This window comes from Palaemon carinicauda, chromosome 1, assembly GCF_036898095.1.
Source record: "Palaemon carinicauda isolate YSFRI2023 chromosome 1, ASM3689809v2, whole genome shotgun sequence".
Taxonomy (NCBI): Eukaryota; Metazoa; Arthropoda; class Malacostraca; order Decapoda; family Palaemonidae; genus Palaemon; species Palaemon carinicauda.
The window spans coordinates 2,145,005-2,157,504 of record NC_090725.1 but is presented as its reverse complement, the minus strand read 5'-3'; the positions used below and the strand labels follow the sequence as shown (position 1 = coordinate 2,157,504).

Genomic DNA, 12,500 nt, shown 5'->3' with positions numbered 1-12,500 from the left:
GTGAAGAAACATTTTAGAGAAGAATTGCAGGAATGGGAAAAAGGAAAATACATTTTGATGATGAGGAAATGGGAGATCAAGAGAATATGAAATTTATGGATAGAATGAAATCAATGCTTTTTTCTTGACCAGGCGGACATGAGTCTTTTTATAGTTTATTTATGATATATTTGTTTTTGATGTTGATAATAGTTTATATATGACATGTCTGTTTTGACGTTGTTACTTAATTTAGAATGATTTATTGTTAATTTGTCCTCTTCATTTATCTATTTCCTTATTTCCTTTCCTCACTGGGGTATTTTTCCCTGTTGGAGCCCCTGGGCTTATAGCATCTTGCTTTTCCAACTAGGGTTGTAGCTTGGATAGTAATAATAATAATAATAATAATAATAATAATAACAAGTGAGCAAGTCCTGAACGCGGACATGGTCCTCGTAGAGGACATACCTCCGCCTTGGCTTCAAGTGACCTTGATCTTCAAATGTACTTGACCTTCACGTGACCTTGACCTTCAGGTGACCTTGACCTTCACGTGACCTTGACCTTCACGTGACCTTGACCTTCAAGTGACCTGCTTGACTTTTGACCTTCAAGTGACCTGCTTGACTTTTGACCTTCAAGTGATCTTTGTTCATTTGCCACTGATACTTAATATGACATTGATATAATGCACCAATATGACCTTGACCTTTGACCTTTATAAATTTGAACATCACCCATGGGTTGCGCCTGGACTAGGACTTCCCTGTTGGCTTATGCAAAAGTCAGTGCTTTATTTCTGTCTCTTGATATGGCCACTTATGTCATAGTGACACCAGTGACCCCTGTGACCTTGACCTTGGGGTGACCTTGACCAAAATTTAATCAGTTCTTCCATACACATTGGGGAACTACTTGGCCAAGTTTGAAGTGATTCCGTGTAGAAATGTGGCCTCTACGTTGTCCACAGACAGACAGACAAACAGAGAAACAAACAAACAAACAAACAAACAAACAAACAAACAAACCGAACCGAAAACATAACCTCCGCCGCTTGGCGGAGGTAATAACAATAATAATAATACGGGGTATTAAAGAAAATGAGGGAGCATAAATTTAGAGAAACGGGTAAATGAAAAATAGAGAAATGTTGGGAGTGACATATAGGAGATTGAAAGGATATTAAATAGTGTAAGCCGTCTATTGGAAAGGTGAATGACTACGAAAGAAGATTACGTACATACATACATACATATACCAAAGGCACTTCCCCCAATTTTGGGGGGTAGCCGACATCAACAAAAGAAACAAAACAAAAAAGGGGACCTCTACTCTCTACGTTCCTCCAGCCTAACAAAGGACTCAACCGAGTTCAGCTGGTACTGCTAGGGTGCCACAGCCCACCCTCCCACATTTCCACCACAGATGAAGCTTCATAATGCTGAATCCCCTACTGCTGCTACCTCCGCGGTCATCTAAGGCATCGGAGGCAGCAGCAGGGCCTACCGGAACTGCGTCACAGATTGACAAGAACACTTGCATAAACAAAACAAGTGAGCAAGTCCTGAACGCGGACATGGTCCTCGTAGAGGACATACCTCCGCCAAGGTGACCTAGAGCGCCATATGTCCTAGAATCATGAATTGATGTGACTTCGACTTTCAAGTAACGTTTGACCTTTAATTTAGCTTAACCTTCAGGTGACCTTGACCTTCACGTGACCTTGACCTTCACGTGACCTTGACCTTCAAGTGACCTGCTTGACTTTTGACCTTCAAGTCATCTTTGTTCATTTGCCACTGATACTTAATATGACATTGATATAATGCACCAATATGACCTTGACCTTTGACCTTTATAAATTTGAACATCACCCATGGGTTGCGCCTGGACTAGGACTTCCCTGTTGGCTTATGCAAAAGTCAGTGCTTTATTTCTGTCTCTTGATATGGCCACTTATGTCATAGTGACACCAGTGACCCCTGTGACCTTGACCTTGGGGTGACCTTGACCAAAATTTAATCAGTTCTTCCATACACATTGGGGAACTACTTGGCCAAGTTTGAAGTGATTCCGTGTAGAAATGTGGCCTCTACGTTGTCCACAGACAGACAGACAAACAGAGAAACAAACAAACAAACAAACAAACAAACCGAACCGAAAACATAACCTCCGCCGCTTGGCGGAGGTAATAAGCATGGGAGTGAAGGAATTAATTTGAATAAGAAACAAACACATATTGAAAACAATCGTCAAGTTAATGATCATCAAAGACAGTAATATTGCATTCATTGACGATTTTTCAAAAAATTCTAAATGCTAAAACTATTGAGGATATAATATAACTTTTTTAGATAGTATTTGGCTGGCCTGCAATTGTGAGCTTTTGAAGTTATTTATGAAGACCTACACATCGGTTTATTTTTATTTTTACTATAAGCGAAGAGTAGATAAGGTTTCTCTCTCCGAATACGTTGAAATCCTCTTCAGACATCAAGAACATAGAACAATGGGTGTGCCTTTAAGAAGGTTTGTTCAAGTGTCTCAGAATCACAAGAAAGATAACACATAGATGAACAGTAGATAAGGTTTCTCTCTCCAAATACATTGGAATCCTCTTCAGACATCAAGAACATGGAAAACTGGGTGTGCTTTTACGTAGTTATTTTTTCCCAGCACATTTTGCAGTATATATTATTTTTAAATTGCTCTAACAGCCTTAATTTTGTCATAGAGAGGTCAGGTTGGTCTCATTCTCTTGGAAAATACCCAAATTTTCTAAAAAATTTATCAAAAAATATAAAAAAAAAATTTTATATAGCATTTTTTGCAAGAACGTACCGGTACGTCCATGGGGGTAAAGGGATGGCTTTTGTGAAACGTACCAGTATGTCCTTTGGGGGTAAAAGGGTTAAGTCACCTGAAAATTATATCATATTCTTTTTTATAGTAATAGCGCAGATATATAGAGTTAGCACTCACTAGCATTCTCCAGGTGGAATAAATCCTTCCAATTATTCAGAATGATGACACCGATGCAGACAGATTCATCGTATAAGTGCAGTTTATACATTTCATACTTCACACATTCAGTCACTATGGGGTAGCGCATATGTTACCGAGAATAAAGACCATGTTTTCCCACTGTATTTTTAGGTTTAATTATGGACATGTAGTTAGGTATTATTTCGCTCACCTGAGGCTCAGTACTACGCAGTACTCTAGAAGTTTTATTCCAGCTGTTACCAAGTTGTGGAATGATCTTCCTAATCGGGTAGTTGAATCAGTAGAACTTCAAAAGTTCAAAGTTGGAGCAAATGCTTTTTTGTTGGCCAGGCGGACATGAGTCTTTTTATAGTTTATTTATGACATATTTGTTTTTGATGTTGTTGATAGTTTATTATATGACATGTCTGTTTTGACGTTGTTACTTTTTTAGAATGATTTAATTGTTAATTTGTTCTCTTCATTTATTTATTTCCTTATTTCCTTTCCTCACTGGGCTATTTTTCCCTGTTGGAGCTCCTGGGCTTATAGCATCTCGCTTTTCCAACTAGGGTTGTAGCTTGGATAATAATAATAATAATAATAATAATAATAATAATAATAATAATAATAATAATGATAATAATGTTAGGATAAATTAGGTTAGTTCTGTAGGAAGAGATTAAGGGTGGGAGAGAGAAAGAAAGGGTCGAGTTTCGTTAAGAGGTCTAGAGAGTGGGCGAAGTTAGGTTAAGACTAGCCAATGAGGTTAAGAGAGGGAGTAAAGTGAGGTTAATGGGTAGCCAACGATGTTAAGAGAGGGAGTGGAATAAGGTTAAGGGGTAGCCAATAAGGTTAAAATAATGGGTAGAGTTAAATTAAGAGTAGCCAATGAGTTTAAGATAGGAAGTAGAGTAAGGTTAAAGGGTAGCCAATAAGGTTAAAAGAATGGGTAGAGTTAGGTTAAGAGTAGCCAATGAGGTTAAGAAAGGGAGTAGAGTAAGGTTAAGGGATAGCCAATAAGGTTAAAAGAATGGATAGAGTTAGGTTAAGAGTAGCCAATGAGGTTAAGACAGGGAGTAGTGTCAGGTTAAGGGGTAGCCAATTAGGTTAAGAGAAGGGGTGGAGTTAAGTTAAGGGGTAGCCAATGACGTAAAGAGGGGGTGAAGTTGGGTTAAGGAGTATGGAATAAGGTTAACAGAGGGGATGAAGTTTGGATTGGGGGTAACCAGTGAGGTTAAGAGAGGGAGTGGAGTTAGTTTCAGGGTACCCAATCAGGTTAAGAAAAAGAGTGAAGTTAAGCTAAGGGGTAGCCAATGAGGTTAAGAGAGTGTGTGGCATTAGAATAAGGGGTACCCAATGAGGTTAAGAAATGGGGGGAGTAAGGTTAAAGGATAGCCTATGAGGTTAAGAGAAGGGATGGAATTAGGATGAGGGGTAGCGAATGAGGTTAAGAGAGGGGGTGGAGGTAGGTTGAGGAGTAGCCAAAGGGGTTAAGAGATGGGATGGAATTAAGTTAATGGGTAGCTAATGAGATTAAGAGAAGGGGGTGGAGTTAGGCTAAGGGTAATCAATGAGGTTAAGAGAGGGGGGAGTTAAGTTATGGGGTACCCAATGAGGTTAAGAAAAATGGCAGAGTCAGATTAATGGGTAGTCAATGAGATTAAGAGAGGGAGTGGACTTACCTTCAGGGGTAGCTAATGGGGTTAAGAGAGTGGGGGGCATTAGGTTAAGGGATACACAATGAGGTCAAGAAATGGGTGGAGTAAGGTTAAGGGGGAGCCAATGAGGTTAAGAGAGGGGTGGAATTAAGTAGGGTAAGGGGTAGCAAATTAGGTTAAGAGAGGGTTGGTGGTAGGTTAAGGGGTAGCTAAAGATGTTAAGAGAGTGGGTGGAGTTATGTTAAGGGTACTCAATGAGGTTAAGAGAGGGGTGGAGTCAGGTTAAGGGTAACCAATAAGGTTAAGAAAGGGGGAGTTAGGTTAAGGGATAGCCAATGAGCTTAAGAAAGGGGATAGAGTTAGGTTAAAGGTAATCAGTGAGGTTAAGAGAGAGGTGGAGTTAGGTTAAGGGGTTGCTAATGAGGTTAAGAGATGGGTTGGAGTTATGTGAAGGAGTATCCAGTGAGGTAAAGAGAGGCGGTTGAGCTAGGTTAAGAGTAATCAACAAGGTTAAGAGAGATGTGGAGTTAGGTTAAGGGGTAGCCAATGAGGTTAAGAGAGTGGGTGGAGTTAGAGAGTAGCCAATGAGGTTAAGAGAGGGGGTGGAGTTAGGTTAAGGGTACTCAATGAGGTTAAGAGAGGGGTAGAGTCAGGTTAATGGGTAGCCAAAGAGGTTAAGAAAGAGGGTGGAGTTAGGTTAAGGGGTAGCCAATGAGGTTAAGAGAGGGGGTGGAGTTAGGTTAAGGGTACTCAATGAGGTTAAGAGAGGGGTAGAGTCAGGTTAATGGGTAGCCAATGAGGTTAAGAAAGAGGGTGGAGTTAGGTTAAGGGGTAGCCAATGAGGTTAAGAGAGTGGGTGGAGTTAGGGAGTAGCTAATGAGGTTAAGAGAGGGGGTGGAGTTAGGTTAAGGGTACTCATTGAGGTTAAGAGAGGGGTAGAGTCAGGTTAATGGGTAGCCAATGAGGTTATGAAAGAGGGTGGAGTTAGGTGAAGGGGTAGCCAATCGGAATGGATCGATTCTTATGGACTGGAGTCATGCTATTTACCATACTGGCCCGCGGGATGTTTTACTTACTGCCTTTGTGGGAAAATGCTTGGCTTAACTGCTCAACTTAAAATATGCTTAGCTTAGCTAGCTGGCTTGAAGATTGCTGAGATTAACTGCCTTGCTTGAAAGATTCTTGGCTTAACTGCCTGGCTAGAAAGATTTTTGGCTCAACAACTTGGCTTGAAAGATAAGTGGCTTAACTGCCTGACTTAAAATTTTTTTGGCTTCATCAAACTTCGTTGAGGTCAATAGTCTGGCTTGAAGGATGCCAAGTTTAACAACCTTACTAGATAGATTTTTAGTTTAAATGTTAGGCTTGAAATTTTTTTAGAGTAAATGCCTGGCTTGACCGATGCTGTGAATAATTGTCTGGCTTAGAAATTGTTTGGCTCAACTACAATAACTGCTTAGAAAATGCTTGATTTAACTATGGGTCTTGAAATATAAATAGTATAACGGTATGGCTTTGGGTATGCTTGGCATAACTATCAGGATTGACATATTTTTGGCATAACTACCTGTGTTGAAATATGCTTAACATAATTGCCTGGCTTGAAATATGCCAGGTAAAACTACCTGGTTTAAAAGAATTTGAGCATAACTGCCTGTCTTGAAATATGTTTGGTATAACTACCTGGTTTGAAATATATTTGGTATGCCTACCTGGCTTGAAATATGCCTGTCATAACTGCCTGATTTGAAATATGCATGGCATATGTTCCAGGTTTGGAAAATAATTTGCATAACTGACTTGCTTGAAATATGCTACGCATACTGGCTGGTTTGAAATATGCCTGACCTAATAATATTTGACATAACTGCCTGTCTTGAAATATGCTTGGCATAACTGCCTGGCTTGAAATATGCTTGGCATAACTGCCTGGCTTGAAATATGCTTGGCATAACTGCCTGGCTTGAAATATGCTTGGCATAACTGCCTAACTTGAAGTACATTTAGAATAAATACCCGACAGGAAATATATTTGGCACAATTGCCGGGATTAAAATATGCTTGTCATAACTGTCTGACTTGAAATATATTTGGCATAACTGGCTGACTTGAAATATATTTGGCATAACTGCTTAGCTAGAAATATACTAGGCATAATTACCTGGTTTGAAATATATTTGGCATACCTGCATGACTTGAAATATATTTGGCACAATTGCCTGGCTTGCAATATGCTTGTGATAACTGCCTGGCTTTAAATATGCTTGGTATAACTGCCTGACTTGAAATATACTTGGCATAACTGCTTGGCTTGAAATATATTCGGCATAGCTGTCTGGCTTGAAATATACTTGGCACAACTGCTTGGCTTGAAATATTCCTGGCATATCTTTCTAACTTAAAATATGTTTGACATAACTGATTGGCTTGAAATATATTTGACATAATTACCAGACTTCAAATATATTTGGCACAACTATCTAGCTTGAAATATTTTTAGCATATATTTCCGACTTCAAATATGTTTGACAAAACTGCCAAGCTTGAACTATGCTTGGCATAACTGTCTGAATTGAAATATGCTTGGTATAACTGTATATCTTGAAACATACTTTGCATAACTATCTGGCTTGAAATATATTTGGCATAAATGCCTGATTTGGAATATGTTTGGCACAACTGTATGGCTTGAAATATTCCTGGCATATCTTTCTGACTTAAAATATGTTTGACATAACTGCCTCTCTTGAAATATGCTTGACATAACTGCCTGGCTTGAAATATGCTCAGCATAACTCCCAGGCTTGAAATATATTTGGCATAATTGCCTGGCTTGAAATATATTTGGCATGACTGCCTGGCTTGAAATATATTTGGCATATCTTTCTAACTTAAAATATGTTTGACATAACTGTCTGTCTTGAAATATACCTAGCATAAATGTGTGACTGAAAATATGTTTGGCATAACTGCCTTTTATGAAATATGCTTGACATAACTGCCTGGTTTGAAATATGCTTGGCATAACTGCCTGACTTGAAATATATTTGGCATAACTGTCTGGCTCGAAATATATTTGGCACAGCTGCCTGACTTGAAATATTCCTGGCATATCTTTCTAACTTAAAATATGTTCGACATAACCGATTGGCTTGAAATATATTTGGCACAACTGCCTAGCTTAAAATATTTTTGGCATATATTTCCGACTTCAAATATGTTTGATAACTGCCTAGCTTGAACTATGCTTGGTTTAACTGTCTGGCTTGAAATATCATTGGTATATCTTTCTGACTTAGAATATGTTTGACATAACTATATGTCTTGAAATATATTTGGCATAAATGCCTGGCTTGAAATATGCTGGGCATAACTGCCTGGCTTGAAATATGCTTGGCATAACTGCCTGGCTTGAAATATGCTTGGCATAACTGCCTGGCTTGAAATATGCTTGGCATAACTGCCTGGCTTGAAATATGTTTGGCATAACTGCCTGGCTTGAATTATGCTTGGCATAACTGCCCGAGTTGAAATATAGTTGGTACAACTGCCTGACTTGAAATATTCTTGGCATATCTTTCTGATTTCAAATGTTATTGACATAATTGCCTGTCTTGAAATATATGTGGCTCAACTGCATATCTTTCTGACGTTAAATATGTTTGACATAACTGCCTGTCTTGAAATGTATTTGGCATAACTGCCTGGCTTGAAATGTGCTTGGCATAACTGCCTGGTTTCAAATCTTCTTGGCACAACTGCCTGGCTTGAAATGTGCTTGGCATAACTGCCTGGTTTCAAATCTTCTTGACACAACTGCCTGGTTTCAAATCTTCTTGACACAACTGCCTGGCTTGAAATGTGCTTGGCATAACTGCCTGGTTTCAAATCTTCTTGACACAACTGCCTGGCTTGAAATGTGCTTGGCATAACTGCCTGGTTTCAAATCTTCTTGACACAACTGCCTGGCTTGAAATGTGCTTGGCATAACTGCCTGGTTTCAAATCTTCTTGGCACAACTGCCTGGCTTGAAATGTGCTTGGCATAACTGCCTGGTTTCAAATCTTCTTGGCACAACTGCCTGGCTTGAAATGTGCTTGGCATAACTGCCTGGTTTCAAATCTTCTTGGCACAACTGCCTGGCTTGAAATGTGCTTGGCATAACTGCCTGGTTTCAAATCTTCTTGACACAACTGCCTGGCTTGAAATGTGCTTGGCATAACTGCCTGGTTTCAAATCTTCTTGGCACAACTGCCTGGCTTGAAATGTGCTTGGCATAACTGCCTGGTTTCAAATCTTCTTGACACAACTGCCTGGCTTGAAATGTGCTTGGCATAACTGCCTGGTTTCAAATCTTCTTGACACAACTGCCTGGCTTGAAATGTGCTTGGCATAACTGCCTGGTTTCAAATCTTCTTGGCACAACTGCCTGGCTTGAAATGTGCTTGGCATAACTGCCTGGTTTCAAATCTTCTTGACACAACTGCCTGGCTTGAAATGTGCTTGGCATAACTGCCTGGTTTCAAATCTTCTTGACACAACTGCCTGGCTTGAAATGTGCTTGGCACAACTGCCTGACTTGAAATATGCTTAACATAACTGACTGGCTTGAATTATGTTTGGCATAACTGCCTGGCTTGAAATATGCTTAACATAACTGACTGGCTTGAATTATGCTTGGCACAACTGCCTGACTTGAAATATGCTTAACATAACCGACTGGCTTGAATTATGTTTGGCATAACTGCCTGACTTGAAATATGCTTAACATAACTGACTGGCTTGAATTATGTTTGGCATAACTGCCTGACTTGAAATATGCTTAACATAACTGACTGGCTTGAATTATGCCTGGCATAAATGGCTGACTTGAAATATGCTTAACATAACTGACTGGCTTGAATTATGCTTGGCACAACTGCCTGACTTGAAATATGCTTAACATAACCGACTGGCTTGAATTATGTTTGGCATAACTGCCTGACTTGAAATATGCTTAACATAACTGACTGGCTTGAATTATGCTTGGCACAACTGCCTGACTTGAAATATGCTTAACATAACCGACTGGCTTGAATTATGTTTGGCATAACTGCCTGACTTGAAATATGCTTAACATAACCGACTGGCTTGAATTATGCCTGGCATAAATGGCTGACTTAAAATATGCTTGTCATAACTGCCTGGCTTGAAATATGCTTAACATAACTGACTGGCTTGAATTATGTTTGGCATAACTGCCTGACTTGAAATATGCTTAACATAACTGACTGGCTTGAATTATGCTTGGCACAACTGCCTGACTTGAAATATGCTTAACATAACCGACTGGCTTGAATTATGTTTGGCATAACTGCCTGACTTGAAATATGCTTAACATAACCGACTGGCTTGAATTATGTTTGGCATAACTGCCTGACTTGAAATATGCTTAACATAACCGACTGGCTTGAATTATGTTTGGCATAACTGCCTGACTTGAAATATGCTTAACATAACTGACTGGCTTGAATTATGCTTGGCATAACTGCCTGACTTAAAATATGCTTGTCATAACTGCCTGGCTTGAAATATGCTTAACATAACTGACTGGCTTGAATTATGCCTGGCATAAATGGCTGACTTGAAATATGCTTAACATAACTGACTGGCTTGAATTATGTTTGGCATAACTGCCTGACTTGAAATATGCTTAACATAACCGACTGGCTTGAATTATGCCTGGCATAAATGGCTGACTTGAAATATGCTTAACATAACTGACTGGCTTGAATTATGTTTGGCATAACTGCCTGGCTTGAAATATGCTTAACATAACCGACTGGCTTGAATTATGTTTGGCATAACTGCCTGACTTGAAATATGCTTAACATAACCGACTGGCTTGAATTATGCCTGGCATAAATGGCTGACTTAAAATATGCTTGTCATAACTGCCTGGCTTGAAATAAGCTTAACATAACTGACTGGCTTGAATTATGCCTGGCATAAATGGCTGACTTGAAATATGCTTAACATAACTGACTGGCTTGAATTATGTTTGGCATAACTGCCTGACTTGAAATATGCTTAACTTAACCGACTGGCTTGAATTATGCCTGGCATAAATGGCTGACTTAAAATATGCTTGTCATAACTGCCTGGCTTGAAATATGCTTAACATAACTGACTGGCTTGAATTATGCCTGGCATAAATGGCTGACTTGAAATATGCTTAACATAACTGACTGGCTTGAATTATGCTTGGCATAACTGCCTGACTTAAAATATGCTTGTCATAACTGCCTGGCTTGAAATATGCTCAACATAACCGACTGGCTTGAATTATGCCTGGCATAAATGGCTGACTTAAAATATGCTTGTCATAACTGCCTGGCTTGAAATATGCTTAACATAACTGACTGGCTTGAATTATGCCTGGCATAAATGGCTGACTTGAAATATGCTTAACATAACTGACTGGCTTGAATTATGCTTGGCATAACTGCCTGACTTAAAATATGCTTGTCATAACTGCCTGGCTTGAAATATGCTTAACATAACTGACTGGCTTGAATTATGCCTGGCATAAATGGCTGACTTGAAATATGCTTAACATAACTGACTGGCTTGAATTATGTTTGGCATAACTGCCTGACTTGAAATATGCTTAACATAACCGACTGGCTTAAATTATGCCTGGCATAAATGGCTGACTTGAAATATGCTTAACATAACTGACTGGCTTGAATTATGTTTGGCATAACTGCCTGGCTTGAAATATGCTTAACATAACCGACTGGCTTGAATTATGTTTGGCATAACTGCCTGACTTGAAATATGCTTAACATAACCGACTGGCTTGAATTATGCCTGGCATAAATGGCTGACTTAAAATATGCTTGTCATAACTGCCTGGCTTGAAATAAGCTTAACATAACTGACTGGCTTGAATTATGCCTGGCATAAATGGCTGACTTGAAATATGCTTAACATAACTGACTGGCTTGAATTATGTTTGGCATAACTGCCTGACTTGAAATATGCTTAACTTAACCGACTGGCTTGAATTATGCCTGGCATAAATGGCTGACTTAAAATATGCTTGTCATAACTGCCTGGCTTGAAATATGCTTAACATAACTGACTGGCTTGAATTATGCCTGGCATAAATGGCTGACTTGAAATATGCTTAACATAACTGACTGGCTTGAATTATGCTTGGCATAACTGCCTGACTTAAAATATGCTTGTCATAACTGCCTGGCTTGAAATATGCTTAACATAACCGACTGGCTTGAATTATGCCTGGCATAAATGGCTGACTTAAAATATGCTTGTCATAACTGCCTGGCTTGAAATATGCTTAACATAACTGACTGGCTTGAATTATGCCTGGCATAAATGGCTGACTTGAAAAATGCTTAACATAACTGACTGGCTTGAATTATGCTTGGCATAACTGCCTGACTTAAAATATGCTTGTCATAACTGCCTGGCTTGAAATATGCTTAACATAACTGAATGGCTTGAATTATGCCTGGCATAAATGGCTGACTTGAAATATGCTTAACATAACTGACTGGCTTGAATTATGTTTGGCATAACTGCCTGACTTGAAATATGCTTAACATAAATGACTGGCTTGAATTATGCCTGGCATAAATGGCTGACTTGAAATATGCTTAACATAACTGACTGGCTTGAATTATGTTTGGCATAACTGCCTGACTTGAAATATGCTTAACATAACTGACTGGCTTGAATTATGCCTGGCATAAATGGCTGACTTGAAATATGCTTAACATAACTGACTGGCTTGAATTATGTTTGGCATAACTGCCTGACTTGAAATATGCTTAACATAACTGACTGGCTTGAATTATGCCTGGC

The 12,500-nt window shown here is 39.2% G+C and overlaps 1 protein-coding gene across 1 annotated transcript in view; it reads right to left on the bottom strand.

Annotated features, from left to right (window-relative positions):
- The window catches only part of LOC137646083 (carbohydrate sulfotransferase 10-like), a 34,536-nt gene that overhangs the window by 2,961 nt on the left and 19,075 nt on the right, over positions 1-12,500 (bottom strand). The gene's annotated exons all lie outside the window — the stretch shown is intronic.